This window comes from Bubalus kerabau, chromosome 5, assembly GCF_029407905.1.
Source record: "Bubalus kerabau isolate K-KA32 ecotype Philippines breed swamp buffalo chromosome 5, PCC_UOA_SB_1v2, whole genome shotgun sequence".
Lineage (NCBI taxonomy): Eukaryota > Metazoa > Chordata > Mammalia > Artiodactyla > Bovidae > Bubalus > Bubalus kerabau.
The window spans coordinates 95,079,741-95,098,312 of record NC_073628.1 but is presented as its reverse complement, the minus strand read 5'-3'; the positions used below and the strand labels follow the sequence as shown (position 1 = coordinate 95,098,312).

The window sequence follows — 18,572 nt, the reverse complement described above, 5'->3', positions numbered from 1 at the left end:
TAAGAAGTTTAAATGAAAAAGATATGAAATAAAATCCTCTAGAGCAATACAAAGAAAGAGGGGATCAAGTGCACATGAAGGATTGCTATGCCACACTCAGTTCAGTCCAAAGAACATGAGTTGTGATTTTTCTCCAGCTAAATGAAATAGCCCAGAGGAAAGTGAGAAAAAGTGTGTTGGATAGATCCAATGTCAAGGAATTTGGGGAAAGAATGGAAGAAGGACAGGGTAATGAGGATAATGAGTTTTCTGGCAAGAGAGCAACTGAAGTGATGCATCCTGGTGTGTGGGTCAAGGAGATGGGAGATAGAATTTGAGAACAGGTATTCATAAGGGCCTGAATGCTGGAATCTCTGAAAGTTTAGAGACATGGAATGAAAGGGGAAGTGGTAAACAACAAAGGAAAGAAAATCCAGAGCTACAAAAAAAATGCAGAGAGCAGCCAGGGGCAGATCCAGAAAGAAACAAAGTCATAGAAAAAGAATCAATGAGAAAGGAAGTGCCAGAAGTCAAAGGAAAAGAGAATGGTTAACAGTTTGAAGAGTGAAAATGGAACCCTGGATTTGGCAGTCTGGTTGTTAGTAATTGAAGGAATGGCACTTTCAGCAACACTAGAGAGTAGCAGTCAGATCAACAAGGGTTCAGTGAACAGGAACAATCAGTGGAACAAGTAGTTTAAGAATGTTCCTGGTGAAAAGTGAAAGAATGAAAGTGTCAAAATTGAAAGGTGAAATGGAAACCCACTCCAGTATTCTTGCCTGGAGAATCCCGTGGACAGAGAAGCCTGGAGAGCTACAGTCCATGGGGTCACAAAAGAGTCTGACATGACTTAGAGACTAAACAACAACAACACAGAGACTCTATCAAGGGCGGGGCAGAAACTGACAGTCTGGTATGAAGACTCTAGTGAAGATGAACAGACCAAAGATATAGGAGGCAATGGGGCTTGATGAATGAGCAAGGTTTCAGCAGAAACAGGACATATGATGTGTACTCATAGATGGGAGGTCAGCCTTAGAGAAGATACAACTTTTCCTGAGAGGAGAAAAAAGGACTCTTTAGACAAGTTTGGAGGTAGAAGAAAAGGAAGTTGAGGGAGTCCTGATTTATTCCTACAGGAAAATGACTCACATGAGGTGCTAAATAAAACCCATATTGAATTTTTGAGTTAAGAGTTTCTTAAGTATCTCTTTAAAATAATGGTCTATTACATTTATTAATATTCTTCTGGGAGGTGGCATTAATCTCAGAAACCTTGTATTAGAGTAAAACAAATTTGTCTTCTCTTTGGCTAATTACTACATAATTACTTTGATATCTCCTCTTAAATCATGTAAACATAAATGCTTTATTATAACTTACATGTCAAGCAGAATAACAAAATACATAAACTGATTTATTGCAAATGTCTCTCATTCAATCATACCTAGCAGTAACTATTAGTTTCCCAGTTTTTTACAGAAAAGTTTAAAAAAATCCATACACTTGTGTCTGAGTGGTTTGCCAAAATAATCTCTCAAGTTTGCCACTTTATAGAAAAGGAAAAATATTACCATATATACTAAAAGAACAAATTCAAGACTTTCACAATAATTAAATTTCTGTCATCAAAATATCTTAATAGAATCAAAATTAATTTTTCATATTTGTAGCTGGATTGCTGGGAGAAATATCAATAATCTCAGATATGCAGATGACACCACCCTTATGCCAGAAAGTGAAGAGGAACTAAAAAGCCTCTTGATGAAAGTGAAGGAGGAGAGTGAAAAAGTTGGCTTAAAGCTCAACATCCAGAAAACTAAGATCATGGCATCTGGTCCCATCACTTCATGGGAAATAGATGAGTAAACAGTGGAAACAGTGTCAGACTTTATTTTGGGGGGCTCCAAAACCACTGCAGATGGTGATTGCAGCCATGAAATTAAAAGACGCTTACTTCTTGGAAGGAAAGTTATGACCAACCTGGATAGCATATTAAAAAGCAGAGAGATTACTTTGCCAACAAAGGTCCATCTAGTCAAGGCTATGGTTTTTCCAGTGGTCATGTATGGATGTGAGAGTTGGACTGTGACGAAAGCTGAGTGCCAAAGAATTGATGCTTTTGAAGTGTGGTGTTGGAGGATTCTTGGAAATCCCTTGGACTGCAAGGAGATCCAACCAGTCCATTCTAAAGGAGATCAGTCCTGGGTATTCTTTGGAAGGAATGATGCTGAGGCTGAAACTCCAATACTTTGGCCACCTCATGCGAAGAGTTGACTCATTGGAAAAGACTCTGATGCTGGGAGGGATTTGGGGCAGGAGAAGGGGACAACAGAGGCTGAGATGGCTGGATGGCATCACTGACTCGATGCACATGAGTTTGGGTAAACTCCAGGAGCTGGTGATGGACAGGGAGGCCTGGTGTGCTGCGATTCATGGGGTCACAAAGAGTCGGACATGACTGAGCGACTGAACTGAACTGAACTGAAAGACATCATAATGGTGAGACTGAAAACTTTGAGCAACAGTTTTTGACCTTCTAAAGCCATCAGCAAGCATTATCTATAAAGGTGCAAGTAGTAAATATTTTAGTCTTAAAGGGCAGTGGGTAGGCCGTAAAGTTTCTGTCTGACTGCTCAACTTCACAATTCTAAACAGCCATAAATAATACTAAATAAGTGGGCTTGGCTGTGTTCCATCAAATCTTTATTTACAAAATAGGAAGCATGCCAGACCAACCTCTGTTCTAAGCAAGAACATTTTCCACAATCACTTCACTTTTTTTTTCATGCTGATGCAACCCTGGAGTCAAACAATGTGGAAATTAGCTTAAATGTACAGCCTTAATATTTGACATTATTGCATAACGTCCTGTGCAACTAATGATTCCTTTGGCATATGCTCTATGATAACAGAGTCATTTTATAGTCTTTTACAGAAGAAATTTTAAAATAAGTTTCTTCATCGAAGCCCTGGGAGCTATACCTCTGACAACAAACTTGTGTCTCCTTAATTGAATATTGACATAATGTCAGATATCCTGCTTTAAATATAGTTTATCACATTGGATTTTTAAAGTTTTAAGTGGGTTTGTATTTTTTAAAGTGTGTTTTTCAATATTTGGTTATATTTTGTTTATACACTCATTTTGATAAATAAAATTATATAACTAGCTATTTCAAAATTAAAATATTCAAGTATAATGAAAACAGCATTATCATCAGCAACTGTGGCAATCCATCCAACTGTTGCAGTTGCCAGAACTCTTCTTTGGAGTCCAAGAATTAGAAAAGCAGTATGTGGTACATAACAACAGACATAGAAGCCAGGAATGGGAAAATGAGGTTTTGAAAGCTCTGTATATTCAGGTTGGCTTCCCTCAAGAGGTGTGCAGAGTTATTTTGGGGAAGAAAACTTTTTTGTTTAGAAAAGCATCTTAATAAGCCCTTACTTACGTAAAAATAGACCCCATGTTTAGTCTGAAAGAGAAAGATGGCTCAAAGTTAAGCTACATTTCTCCATTTAATAGACAAACAGAATTTTGGCATGCTCTCCTGGTTAGACATGGGAAAGGAGATTAAAACAGAACTTGGGGGAAGAAGGGGCTGGGCAGACCTGAAATTGCAGTGAGTACCTGAGGCCTAAACTAGAGGTAAAGAACCTGCCTGACAATGCAGAAGACATAAAAGACACGGGTTCTATCCCTGGGTCGGGAAGATCCCCTATCAGGGGCCACAGCAACCCAACCCAGTACTCTTGTCTGGAGAATTCCTCGGACAGAGGAGTCTGGTGGGCTACAGTCCATAGGGTCGCAAAGAGTCAGACACAACTGAAGCAACTTAGCACAGCATAGCACAGCAAACAAGAAATAGGGCCAGTGAGAAGTCTGCTCTGCTGCAGATTGCTAAGAAATATTAAGAAAAGAAAATATGGATAAACTGGGAATTTGAGATTAACAGATACACACCAGTATATATAAAACAGATAAACAAGGACCTATTATATAGCACATGGAACTATATTCATTATCTTATAATAACCTATAATGGAAAATAATCTGAGAAAGAATAGATATATACACATACACATACGTATAACTGGATCACTTTGTTGTACACCTGAAATTAATACATTATGAATTAACTATACTTCAATTTAAAAATGATTAAAAAATAAGAATAAATTTTAAAACTGAATCACTTTGATGTACACCTGAAATACTGTAAATCAACTATATTTTTAAAAGAAAGAAAAAAAAATTAATACTGATTTATACCTCATTTCTGCATGGGCTGTAATCCCACTATGTTAGTCCCAAACACATAATCTATGTCAGTTAAACACACTAGTTTCTAGACAGCGAAGGGGATGCCTCCGTGCCTGTGGGGAGAGAGAAAATTAGCCAAGATTGCGTGTTCAGGCTCTCTTGCCCCACCTTTTGTAGATAATGACTATGTAACAGCTGAGATCACTTACAGCACTGTGCATCCACATCAGGAGGTACTTGCTTGGTCACGGGCTACCTTGTGCTATGCACACGTATCAGTTCAGTTCAGTTCAGTCGCTCAGTCATGTCCGACTCTTTGCGACCCCATGAATTGCAGCATGCCAGTCCTTTCTGTCCATCACCAACTCCCAGAGTTCACTCAAACTCACGTCCATCGAGTCGGTGATGCCATCCAGCCATCTCATCCTCTGTCGTCCCTTCTTCCTCCTGCCCCCAATCCCTCCCAGCATCAGAGTCTTTTCCAATGAGTCAACTCTTTGCATGAGGTGCCCAAAGTACTAGAGTTCCAGCTTTAGCATCATTCCTTCCAAAGAACACCCAGGGCTGGTCTCCTTAAGAATGGACTGGTTGGATCTCCTTGCAGTCCAAGGGACTCTCAAGAGTTCTCTCCAACACATGTATAACCTCCACCTAAAAAGGGGAGGCATATTACTGTTGCATCATGGCTGTGTTTGTTGGGTCAGCCGGGAGAGGAGAGGATATAGTGTGTCTGCTGTTACAGGTACTGTACCATCCAGGAGAGAATAAATGCATGTGTAGTTCCTACAGCAACTTGAGTTTCATTCCAGTCTTCCAGCTCATGCATTGCCTACCCCAGATTCAATGAACAGTACACACAGTGAGATACAGCAAGACAATTGGTATCACGAATAGGATGATCAGAAATACAATGCCCATCCATGGAATGAAGTAGTGGAGAGGAGAGTGGCCAGAGGAGGGGAGATGAGAGAGAGCCAGAACCAGGGGGATTGGGAGCAGAGATACAGACTATGTGGTGTCCAAGAGGACTGGTTCTCCACTGACCACACCTTCTCAGGCTGTTGTGCTGGCTCCTCCTCATTTCCTAAACACCAAACTTTTCCCTGGGCACCATGACTCAATCCTCAAACCTCTTTTCTTCTCTGCTTTTATTCATATCTTAAGTCAAGGCTTTTCAAAATGTGGGCTGCCACCCATTAGTGGATGGGTGAGGTTAAGTTGGAGGGCAATTACCAGTTATTTTTAATGAAATAAAAGAAATATCACTGAAAATGTCAGAGTACGACATCTGCGGTAAGGATCAGTTTTGTTTCATCCATTTTGAATCAGCATGCGTGTGCCTGTGTACCACATTGTAGCATGATACGCATTTCTCACTATAGCTGTGGTCCAAAAGTGAAAAGCACTGTTTTAGGTGATCTGATCTGGCGTCATAGTTTTAAATACCATCTCTATGCTAATACTTCAGAAATGCAAACTTGTATCTTCTATGGAACTTGACTGCTGAACTCCAGACTCATTTATTCAGTTACTTACTTGATATCTCAATTTGGATGTCTACCATCCAAACTTGTAAATCAATCTATTGCAAACTAATCTCATCAAATCCGAAAACCTGGTTCCACCCCAACGCTCTCTGTATGTACTGCCTGCTTCTCTTGTAGACTTCCCATCTCAAAATAAGGCAATTTATTTTCTGGCTCCTAAGATCAAAATTTTTTCAGTCATCCTCAACTTCTCTTTCTCTCTCATACCCCCCATTTACTGCATCATCAAATTCCGTCAACTCACACTTCTATATCTATCAAGAATCTTACCACTTCTCACCACCTTCATGGCCTCCACCCTAGCCCAACTGCACCCTCATATTTTGTCCAGATTATTGGACTAGCTTCCTTCTTCTTCCCCTTCCCCTTCTCTAGTACACTCTCAAAAGAGAACCAAAGTGATCCTATACAAGTATAAAGGGGAACATATCCCTTCACTAACTTAGAAGCCCTTAGGACTTCTCAATTTTATGAAAATAAAATCCAGTGTTATTAAAATGACTATAAGGCCATACATGAATATCTATACCCCACCACTCCTCCCTGATGTTATTGAATACTCTTCTTTTTACTGTTTTGCCCCTTCAGCCACTGTCTCCTTAAAGTCTGAACTTATCAGACATGCTCCTATCTCAGGGCTTTGGTACATGCTATTCAAGTTATCTCAAAGGTTCTTACACCAAAAATATACGAGGCTGCATCTTTCATTGTATTCAGGCCACTATTTAAATGTCAGTTTGCAGATAGGCCCTCCCTCTACTCACAATCACTGTTTTCCTATTTTATTCTTCTCTGTAATACATATAACTATACATATCAGAAGGTTTAGATTTTTAAGGCTTGTATTTATCAAAAAGGAATAAAAAATGAAATTTCAGTATACAATTTGCAGGATGTTCCAAAGATGTTCTACACCTTATAGAAAAGAGAAAATAAATGAATGAGAATAAAGGAAAGAAAAATAAAAACCTCAAAGTCTTACAAAAATGGTTAAAATTTAACATGAGAACACGTATTAAATTTTGAAAATAAACAAAATTCTGAACCTGCAAACAAAATAAATGCAACAAAAATAGCTATAAGAATTAAATTTGAGAGATAGTACCAAAGAAATCTTCTTACTAAAGATCCTATAAGTTGACTTAAAAAAATAAAATCTGGATCTTTTAAATAAATAAGAAGCCAAAGCTTAAATAGATAAGAAGCTTAAAATAATAAAGGAAAAGATAAAAGATTATGTCTAAAGATATTTCATCAATGATATAAAATATTTGAAAGGTTAAAAAATCAGACTTACAGATTAAACAAAATAGAAGATTAACAAATGAATTAAATATGAAAAACAGGTTAGAGAAAGAAATGGAAAATAAGTAAGAACATAAAGTTTAAAGTTTAGGCAACTAGGTAAAGGAGGAAGAGGAAGCCAGATGAAAACTCTCAGGAATGAACGTCTGAGGAACATACCTGGGGCTCTTCTTCTGCTCGAGCAATGAGGATGGGGACTGGGGTCTCCCTCTAACTTATCTCCTTTCTCCAATTTATAATTTATACCACCCCTAAATAAATACTCTGAGTAAACCAGTTCCATTAAACTTTAAATTATCTACACAGAGGATCCATAGCTCAATAACTAGATATTCAAGACCCTCTGGAATCTATCTTGAGATAGGACTGTATTTCTTTTTTTTTTTTCTGATTATTTTATTTTTTTTAAATTTTTATTTTTAAACTTTAAAATATTGTATTAGTTTTGCCAAATATCGAAATGAATCTGCCACAGGTATACATGTGTTCCCCATCCTGAACCCTCCTCCCTCCTCCCTCCCCATCCCATCCCTCTGGGTCGTCCCAGTGCACCAGCCCCAAGCATCCAGTATCATGCATCGAACCTGATGTATAGAACAGTCTTATGCACTCTGTGGGAGAGGGAGAGGGTGGGAAGATTTGGGAGAATGGCATTGAAACATGTATAATATCATGTATGAAACAAGTCACCAGTCCAGGACTGTATTTCTAATCTTATCTCCAGTCCTATCTTCCATGTCTTCCCAACATGAACCCACCTTTCTGTGAGGCCTTAATTTCTCATCACATTCCCACAGCTATGCCCTGCTCATATCAGCTTCCCTGCCTGGAACAGACTCTACACTCAATTTCCTGATGAACATGCTCCCTTTGCATCAAGGCATATTTTTACTAACTATACCACTGTCTTTTCTTGAGTATTCCAATGCTCTGATTTCACCATCTTTTCAACTTCTATAGTCTCAGCATCACCTGGGAACTCATTAGCATTTCAAATTCTCAAGCCCCATTTACACCTACTGAATCAATCTGTGGATGGGGCTCAGCAATCTGTGCATTAACAAATCTTTGGGGGATTTTGATGGTGATAAAATTTAGGTTTATTAAATAGAAGGGGAGGAAGTCAAGATGACAGAGTAGAAGGACTTGAATTCACTCCCTGTATCAAAAATATCAAAATTACACAAGTAACTGCTGAACAACCATCCACAAAGATTGGAACCTAACAAATAAGATATTTTGCATCAGAAGACAAAGAAGCCACAGACAGTATGAGAGGCATATTTGCAATACCGCTGGTTCCATACCCTCCAGGTGGGCAACCCACAAACTGGAAAACAATTCTATCACAGAGTTTCTCCCACAGGAGTGAGAATCCTGACCCCCACATCAGGCTCCCCAGTCTGGGGGTCTGGCATCAGGAAGAGAGGCCCCCAGAGCACTTGGCATTGAAGGCCAGCATGGCTTGATTGCAGAAATTCCACAGGATTGGAGGAATCCACTCTGCTGCTGCTGCTAAGTCGCTTCAGTCGTGTCCAACTCTGTGCAACCCCACAGATGGCAGCCCACCAGGGTCCCCCGTCCCTAGGATTCTCTAGGCAAGAACATTGGAGTGGGTTGCCATTTCCATCTCCAATGCATGAAAGTGAAAAGTGAAAGTGAAAGTGAAGTCGTGTCCAACTCTTCGCGACCCCATAGACTGCAGCCTACCAGGCTCCTCTGTCCATGGGAGTTTCCAGGCAAGAGTACTGTAGTGGGGTGCCATTGCCTTCTCCGTAATCCAATCTAGGAAGGTGCAAACAAAGTCTTGTGCCCACTGGGACCCAGTGACTTCATAGGAGACTGGGCCAGACTTATCTGTTGATCTTGGAGGGATTACTGGAGAGGCATGGGTAGCTGTGGCTCACTGTGGGGACAAGGACACTGGTGGTAGAAGTACTGGGGAGTACTCATTGGTGTGAGTTCTCCCAGAGGCTACCACTTTGATGCTAAGATAAAGTCCCACCCAACAGCCTGTAGATTCCAGTGCTGGGATGCCTCAGGTCAAACAATGAACAGGGTGGGAACACAGCCCAACCCACCAGCTGACAGGCTGTCTAAAGTCTTCCGTGGTCCACAGTCACCTCTAAACACAGTCATTGACATGGTCTGCCCAATAGAGGGACAAGACCCACCAGTGGGCAAGCACCAGTCCCTCCCAACAAGAAGTCTGCACAGGCCTCTAGAATAGTCTCACCTTCTAGGGGGCAGACACCAGAAGCAAAAGAGCTTCAATCCTACAGCCTGCAGAACAGATACACAGACACAGAAAATTAGACAAAATGAGGCAGCAGAGGAGTATGTCCCAGATGAAGGAACAAGATAAAACCCAAGAAGAACAACTAAGTGACATGGAGATGGACAATCTACCAGGAAAAGAATTCAGAGTAATGACAGATCTTGGAAAAAGAATGGAGGCACAGAGTGAGAAGATACAAGAAATTTTTAACAAAGCTAGAAGATATAAAGAACAAACAATTGAATAATACAATAAATGAAATGAAAAATATACTAGAGGGAATTAATAGAATAAATGAGACAGGAAAATAGAGAAGTGACCTGGAAGACTGAATGGTGGAAATTTCTGCTGTGGAACAGAATAAAGAAACAAGAATGAAAAGAAATAAGGACAGATGAAGATACCTCTGGAATAATATTGAACACACCAATATTCACATTACAGGGGTCCTAGATGGGGAAGAAAGTGAGAAATGGCCTGAGAAAATACTTAAAGACATAACAGCTGAAAGCTTCCCTAACAAGAAAAGAAACAGTCACCCAAGTCCTGCTGCTGCTAAGTCGCTTCAGTCGTGTTCGACTCTGTGCAACCCCATAGACGGCAGCCCACCAGGCTCCCCTGTCCCTGGGATTCTCCAGGCAAGAACACTGAAGTGGGTTGCCATTTCCTTCTCCAATGCATGAAAGTGGAAAGTGAAAGTGAAGTCGTTCAGTCGTGTCCAACTCTTCACGACCCCATGGACTGCAGCCTACCAGGCTCCTACATCCATGGGATTTTCCAGGCAAGAGTCCAGGAAGTGCAAACAATCCTATACAGGATTAACCCAAGAAGGAACACAGAGAGACACACATTAACCAGATTGACAAAAATTAAAGACAAAGAGAAAACATTAAAAGCAACAAGGTAAAAAAGCAAATAACATGCAAGGGAATCCCCAAAAGATTATCAGAAGATTTGTCAACAGAAACTCTGCAGGTCAGAGGGTCAGTTCGGTTCAGTTCAGTTGCTCAGTCGTGTCCGACTCTGTGACCCCATGAATTGCAGCACACCCGGCCTCCGTGTCCATCACCAGCTCCCAAAGTTCACTCAGACTCTTGTCCATTGAGTTGGTGATGTCATCCAGCCATCTCATCCTCTGTCGTCCCCTTCTCCTCCTGCCCCCAATCCCTCCCAGCATCAGAGTCTTTTCCAATGAGTCAACTCTTCGCATGAGGTGCCCAAAGTACTGGAGTTTCAGCTTTAGCACCATTCCTTCCAAAGAATACCCAGGACTGATCTCCTTTAGAATGGACTGGTTGGATCTCCTTGCAGTCCAAGGGACTCTCAAGAGTCTTCTCCAACACCACAGTTCAAAAGCATCAATTCTTTGGTGCTCAGCTTTCTTCACAGTCCAACTCTCACATCCATACATGACCACTGGAAAAACCATATCCTTGACTAGATGGACCTTTGTTGGCAAAGTAATGTCTCTGCTTTTCAATATGTTGTCTAGGTTGGTCATAACCTTACTTCCAAGGAGTAAGCATCTTTTAATTTCATGGTAGTGCCACAATATATTTAAAGTTATGAAAGGGAAAACCTATAACCAAGAATACTCTATCCAGCCGGGTTCTCATTCAGAGTTGACAGAGAAATCAAAAGCTTTACAGACAAGCAAAAGCTAAAGAAAATTCAACACCACCAAACCAACATTACAAGAAATTCGAAAGGGAATTCTCTAGATGGAAAAGAAAAGGCCTTAACTAGAAACAAGAAAATTATGAATGGGAAAGCTCACTGGTAAAGGTAACATACAAAAAAGATAGGAAATCATCCACACACAAATGTGATCTCAAAACTAGCAATCATGAGAAGAAGAGAATACAAATGCAGGATATTAGGTGCATTGGAAATTAAGAGACCAGCAACTTAAAGACAACTTGTGTGTGTGTGTGTAGACTCCTGTATGAAAACCTCATGGTAACTGCAAACCAAATTTCTACACTAGATATACACATACACACAAAGAAAAAGAATTCAAGCATAATACTGAAGATAGATATCAAATCGAAAAAGAAGAGAACAAAACAGGGAAGGAAAACAAAAACAAAAACAAATCCAAAACAGTTAACAAAATGGCAGTAAGACACACATATTGATAATTACCTTAGATGTAAATGGATTAAATGCTCCAAAATATGGACTGGCTTGATAGATACAAAAATAAGACCCATATATATGCTGTCTACAAGAGACCCATTTTAGATCTAAGGACACAGAGAGACTGAAAGTGAGGGGGTGGATAAAGCTATTCCATGCAAATAAAAATCAAAATAAAGTTGGAGTAGCAATATTCATATCAGACAAAATAGTAACAGTCTTTACTTTAAAATAAAGTCTGTTACAAGAGACAAAGAAGGATACTAAATAATACTCAAGGTATCAATTCAAGAAGATATAACAATTGCAAATACATATGCACCCATCATAGGAGGACCTTAATATATAAGACAAATGCTAACAGCCATAAAAGGAAAAATTGACAGTAACACAGTAATAGTGGGGGGCTTTAACATGCCACTTATATCAATGGACAGATCTTCCAGACAGAAAATCAGTAAGGAAATACAGGCCTTAAATGACACATTAGACCTAACAGACTTAATTGATAATTATAGAGCATTCCATCTGAAAGCAGAATGCACATTCTTTTCAAGTGCACTTAGAACATTCCCCAGAACAGTTCACATGTTGGGCCACAAATCAAGCATCAGTGAATTTAAGAAAGTTGAAATCATATTAAGCATCTTTTCCAACCACAACACTATGAGATAATAAATCAACTAAAAGAAAAATAAAAGCCTGTAAAACAAACAAACATAAACACATGGAAGAGAAATGATACACTGCTAAACAATAAACAGATCATTGAAGAAGTCAAAGAGGAAATAAAAGAATACCTAGTGACAAATGACAATGAAAACACAATGACCCAAAACCTATGGGATGCAACAAAAGCAGTTCTAAGAGGGAAGTTTATGGCAATACAAGAAAAATCTCAAATAAACAACCTAAACTTACATCTAAAGCAATTAGGGAAAGAAGAATAAACAAAACTCAAAGTTAGTAGAAGGAAAGAAGTCATAAAGATCAGAGCAGAAATAAGTGATGGGAGAGGATTCAAATCAATGAAATTAGAAAATGAAAAGTTTCGGCTAATACCACAAAAAGGCAAAGGATCATAAGAGAATACTACAAGCAACTATATGCCAATAAAATGGACAAACAAGAAGAAATGAACAAATTCTTAGAAAGCTACAATCTCCCATGACGGAACCATGAAGAAACATAAAATATGAACAGACCAATCACAAGCAAAAGTCCAGCACCGGATGGCTTCATGGATAAATTCTATCAAACATTTGGAGAAGAGTTCACACCTATCCTTCTGAAACTATTCTAAAAAACTTAAGAGAAAGGAACACTTCCAAAATTTTTCTATGAGGCCACCATCGCTCTAATACCAAAACCAGACAGACAGACAACAAAGAAGGAAAATTATAGGCCAATATCACTAATAAACATAGATGCAGAAATCATCAACAAAATCTTAGCAAACAGAATCCAGCAATTAAGGAATCCCATGCTATGATCAAGTGGGATTTATCCCAAGGATGCAAGTACTTTTTAATATCTGTAAATCAATCAATGTGATATACTACATTAACAAACTGAAGCATAAAAACCATATGATCACCTCAATAGATGCAGGAAAAGCTTTCGACATAATCCAACACCCATTGATGATAAAAACTCCTCAGAAAGTGAGCATAAAGGGGACATACTTCAACATAATAAAGGCCATATGTGACAAACCCACAGCTAACATCACACTCAACAGGGAAAACCTGAAAGCATTTCTTCTACAATCAGGAACAAGCAAGGATGTCTATTCTGGCCACTTTTATTCAAGATTGCTTTGGAAGTCCTAGACATGGCAATTAGAGAGCAAAAAGGGAATAAAAAAGAATAAAAATTGGAAAAGAGGTCAAACTGTCACTGTTTTCAGATGACATGATACTATGCACAAGAAACCTTGAAGATGCTACCAGAAAACTATTACAGTTAATCAGAATTTGGTAAATTGCAGGATACAAAATTAATATGCAGAAATCGGTTGCATTTCTATATACTAACCATGAAACATGAGAAAAATAAATTAGGGAAACAATTTAATTTACCATTACATCAAAAAGAATAAAATACCTAGAAATAAACCTATCTGAGGAGAGAAAAGACCTATACTCCAAAAACTATAAGATACTGATGAAAGAAATTGAAGATGACACAGGTGGAAAAGTGTGTCATATTCTTGGATTGGAAGAATCAATAGTATCAAAATCACTATACTACCAAATTAATCTACAAACTCAATGCAATCCCTATCAAATTACCAATACTATTTTCTGCAGATCTAGAACAAGAAATCTTAAAATCTGTGTGGAAAAACAAAAGCCCCCAAATAGTACATGCAATCTTGAGAAAGAAAAATGGAGCTGGAGAAATAAGTCTCCCTGACTTCAGACTATATTAGAAAGCTACAGAAATCAAATAGTGTAGTACTGGCACAAAGACAGACTTATAGATCAATGGAACAGGAGAAATAAACCCACACACCTATGGTCAATTAATCTGACAAAAGGAGGCAAGACAACAAAGATAGTCTCTACAATAAGTGGCACTTGAAAAACTGGACCACTACATGTAGATGAGTGAAATTAGAACATTCTCTAATACCATATACAAAAATAAACTCAGAATGGATTAAAGATCTAAATGAAAGACTGGACACTATAAAACCCTTAGAGGGAAAACATAGAACACTTTGTGACATAAATCACAGCAATAAAAATATAGTTTGGATCCACCTTCCAGGGTAATGAAAAATGAAAGCAAACAATTTGGACCTAATTAAATGTAAAGCTTTTGCACAGCAAAGGAAAGCATAAGCAAAATGAAAAGACAAGCCACAGAATGAGAAAAAAAAATTATTTGCAAACAGTACAAATGACAAGGGCAACAGGTCATGCAGCTCAATTAAAAAAAAAAAAATCCCAGTTGAAAAATGGGCAGACCTAAATGTCTTAAATGTACATTTCTCCAAAGCATATAGATGGTCAAAAAGCACATGAAAAGATGCTCAACATTGCTAATTATTAGAGAAACGCAAATCAGAACTGCAATGAGGTCCCACCTCACATCAGTTAGAAATGGCTATCATCAAGAAGTCTACAAACATAAATGCTGCAGAGAGCTTGGAGAAAAGGCAACCCTACTACACTGTAGGAAATGTAAGCTGGAATGCAGGGACTGTAAATTGGAACAGCCACCATGGACAACAATATTGAAGTTCCTGAAAAAACTGAATATAGAACTACCATATGACCCAGAAATCCCACTCCTGGGCATATACCTGAAGAAATTCATAATTCAAAAAGATTCATGCACCCCAATGCTCATTGCAGCCACTATTTACAACAGGACATGGAAGCAATCTAAATGTCCAACAGATGAATGTATTTAGATGTGGTACATATATACAATTGGATATTCAGTTCAGTTCAGTTTAGTCGCTCAGTCGTGTCCAACTTTTTGCGACCCCATGAATCGCAGCACACCAGGCCTCCCTGTCCATCACCAACTCCCGGAGTTCACTCAGACTCATGTCCATCGAGTCAGTGATGCCATCCAGCCATCTCATCTTCTGTCATCCCCTTCTCCTCCTGCCACCAATCCCTCCCAGCATCAGAGTCTTTTCCAATGAGTCAACACTTCACATGAGGTAGCCAAAGTACTGGAGTTTCAGCTTCAGCATCATTCCCTCCAAAGAAATCCCAGGGCTGATCTCTTTCAGAATGGACTGGTTGGATCTCCTTGCAGTCCAAGGGACTCTCAAGAGTCTTCTCCAACACCACACTTCAAAAGCATCAATTCTTCGGCGCTCAGCCTTCTTCATAGTCCAACTCTCACATCCATACATGACCACTGGAAAAACCATAGCCTTGACTAGACGGACCTTTGTTCAGCCATAAAAAAAAAATGAAACGCCATTTGCAGCAACATAGATGAAACTAGAAATTATCATATAAAGTCAGACAGAGAAAGACAAATATATGATATCACTTATATGTGGAACCTACAAAAATTGTATTCAGTGTAGAAAAGTGTTTGTACAAAAGAGAAACAGTCTCACAGACTTAGATAGCAAACTTATGATTAACAAAGGGGAAAGGTGGAGGGGGGTTGGAGGGATAAATTTGAAGTTTGTGATTACCATATATACACTACTATATACAAAATAATCAACAAGGATCTACTGTACAGCACAAAGAACTCTACTCAGTGTTCTGTAATAACGTATATGGGAAAGAATCTGAAAAAGAATAGATATATGTGTATGTACAACTGAATCACTTAACTGTACACCTGAAACTAACACAACATTGTAAAGCAACTATACTCCATGTCAGTTACAAATGAAAATAAAAGAACTTTAAAAATTAAACATAAAGTTTATGAGTGACTAAAGTTTAATGTTTACAATTATCTGTGTTATTTCATTTTCAGTTCATCAAACATGCTAGAATGTAGGCTCTAGAGTCAGGTTACCTAGGTCTGAATCCCATCTTGTCCTTTCTATGACCTTGAAAACTGCTCCTTTTCCTCTCCATACCTTAGTTTCCTCATTTGTTAGAGAGACACAGCATCCTAGTTCCTAGATCCCCTGCCTTCTGACTCTTCCCTATCTACCTCTTTAAAAAATTGTTTTAATTGGAGTATGTTTGACTTACAGCATTGTGCCAGTTTCAGGTATACAGCACAGTGAGTCCAGTATTTATATATATCTATCCATGGTCGCTCAGACAGTAAAGAATCTGCCTGCAAAGCAGGAGACCCAGATTCAGTCCTTGGGTTGTGAATCCTCTACTGAAGGGAATGGCTACACACTCCAGTATTCTTGCCCAGAGAATTCCTTGGATAGAGGAGCCTGGTGGGCTACAGTCAGTGGGGTCTCAAAGAGTTGGACATGACTGAGTGACTTAACACATTTTTTCCCATTCTTTTTCAAGTTCCTTTCCTATATAAGTTTTACAGAATACTTAGTAGAGTTCCCTGTGCTATACAAAGGCAGTAGATTTAGATTTCTTAAATGAATTTCTGGATGTACTTTACTGACTCTCCTGTGCTTCCGAAACACAAACTCTCAGTCATGGCATTCAAGTCAAGTCCCTCATGACTAATCAGCACATTTCCTACCATTCCCCACCTTGTTGCTTATACACCAGCAGAACTAAATTCCTTGCAGCACTCCCATTGCCCAGGAGAGCCATATGACTTCATATTGTTATCTTTCAGATATAAAGCTCGCTCTGGAACCCTACTCCACAACCCTGAACATGATCTGCAACCCCTCCCAGACTCACCTCTTCAGTGAAGCCCACCCCACACCCTTCTCCTCTCTCTGACCCGCTCAGTAAATGGTCACTTCTTTCTTTGAATTATCATTCTATCTGACACATAAAGCAGTTGTAAAGCTGCAGCTCCTCGAGGGGAAGTGGTACTCATGTGGGATTCTAACATGAAACACAGTATCTGACACATGGAAACATGTGCTCATGAAGATTTTCCTAAGCGGGGGGCAGGGAGGATGATGAGCGGGATGCCAGTGTACTTGCCTGAATCTCCCACTAGACTATAAACTCTGAGAGCAGTGACATTGCCTAGCACATTTCATCAACGTATCTCCAGTCCTACCCGTGCCTCCCCTGTACTCAGTGCTCAAGTGCTTGCTGGATAAATGAATGAATAGAAAGCTAACAATCACAGACAAATAGAGTAATTTCATCATAAAAAGGTAGAAAATAGAAATAGAAGAGAAATATTACCTGTTAGATATCAAGCACTCTCTGAAAGTAACTCGTTGAACCTTACAATATGTGAAATTTGAAATGTATCATCCCTCTGTGTGTGTGTGTGTTTGTGTATGTATGTGTGTGTGTGTGTGTGTGCATAAAGTCACTCAGTTGTGTCTGACTCTTTGCAACCCCACAGACTGTAGCCTGTCAGGCTCCTCTGTCCATAGGATTTCCCAGGCAAGAATACTGAAGTGGGTTGCCATTTCCTTCTCCAGGGGATCTTCCTGACCCAGGGATCTAACTCATGTCTCTTATGTCTCCTGTATTGATAGGCGGGTTCTTTACCACTGCACCACCTAGGAAGCCCCATCATCCTTCTTTAAGAGAAGATAAAGCTGAGACTCAAATCAGTTGAAGTAACTCACCCAAGGTCGAACAACTAGGGTCAAAAGTCAAATTTGAACTAAGATTGGTCTGATATCAAATATTCCACTAAATGACTTGGATTCTTTTTTCCTTAAGAAGCTTGCTACTTAAATAACATTAACAGAAGTAAGGGACAGTAACTGGATGCCAGAGGAAAGATGTCACAGTGATTACAGAAGGAAGAAAGGCAGGGGAGATCAGGGTGTTTGGGGGAGGGTAGTATAGGGCAAAGGAGACAGAAATGGAATGTGGAAAGTCATAGCATGCTGATGAGAAACACTGAGAAAGAGAACTGTGAATAACCAAAATGAATAATAAGGAATAATGGGATGAAGCCCAGGAAGGACAGGCAATGACCACAAAAAAAGAAAAAAAAAAAGAGTTCAAGGAGACTATTAACAAGGGCAGGAAATGCTAACAGTTTTGGAAACATTATCAAAAGCAAACCCACAGGGCCTTTCTGCATCTTCAGCACCTCTGGCTGCTAAGCAAGTTACAGTAAAATCCAGAAGTAGGGCAGAGCAGCTCTGCGTGGGAGTTCAAACCACGTCAGCTCCAGGCCGGGGGGGATTGCCCCGGGGCATGGCCAGGGACCTCTCCAAGGTCTGAGAGTTTTATCAGAAGTGGGCAGGGACAGGGTCCCTGCCTGGTGATCTGCTGGAGCTGCTGGCCATCTTTACTGGAAAAGTCTGGAGGGGCTCACAGGAAATCTTAAAACTTTTAAGAGGAAAAACAGAAAGTCAAGACAATATAGAGGCAGCAGCTTTACGATTCTTTGGCTTCAAATACAACTTTTGCAAAGCTTTGAAGGGTAGGAAGGATGTAGGTGAGCAGAGAGGGAAGGATAGGGTATTTTAGGAGGGGAAACTCCCTGA

At 39.5% G+C, this 18,572-nt stretch overlaps 1 long non-coding RNA gene across 19 annotated transcripts in view; it reads right to left on the bottom strand.

Annotated features, from left to right (window-relative positions):
* Window positions 1-18,572, bottom strand: part of LOC129653031 (uncharacterized) — a 438,049-nt gene that overhangs the window by 277,766 nt on the left and 141,711 nt on the right. The window contains exon 3 of one of the 19 annotated variants that reach the window (XR_008714928.1): window positions 15,392-15,431. The exons of the other annotated variants lie outside the window; for them this stretch is intronic. This is a non-coding gene — a long non-coding RNA (uncharacterized LOC129653031). Of the gene's footprint in view, window positions 1-15,391; window positions 15,432-18,572 lie in introns of those variants that run through there. 19 annotated transcript variants of the gene reach the window in all.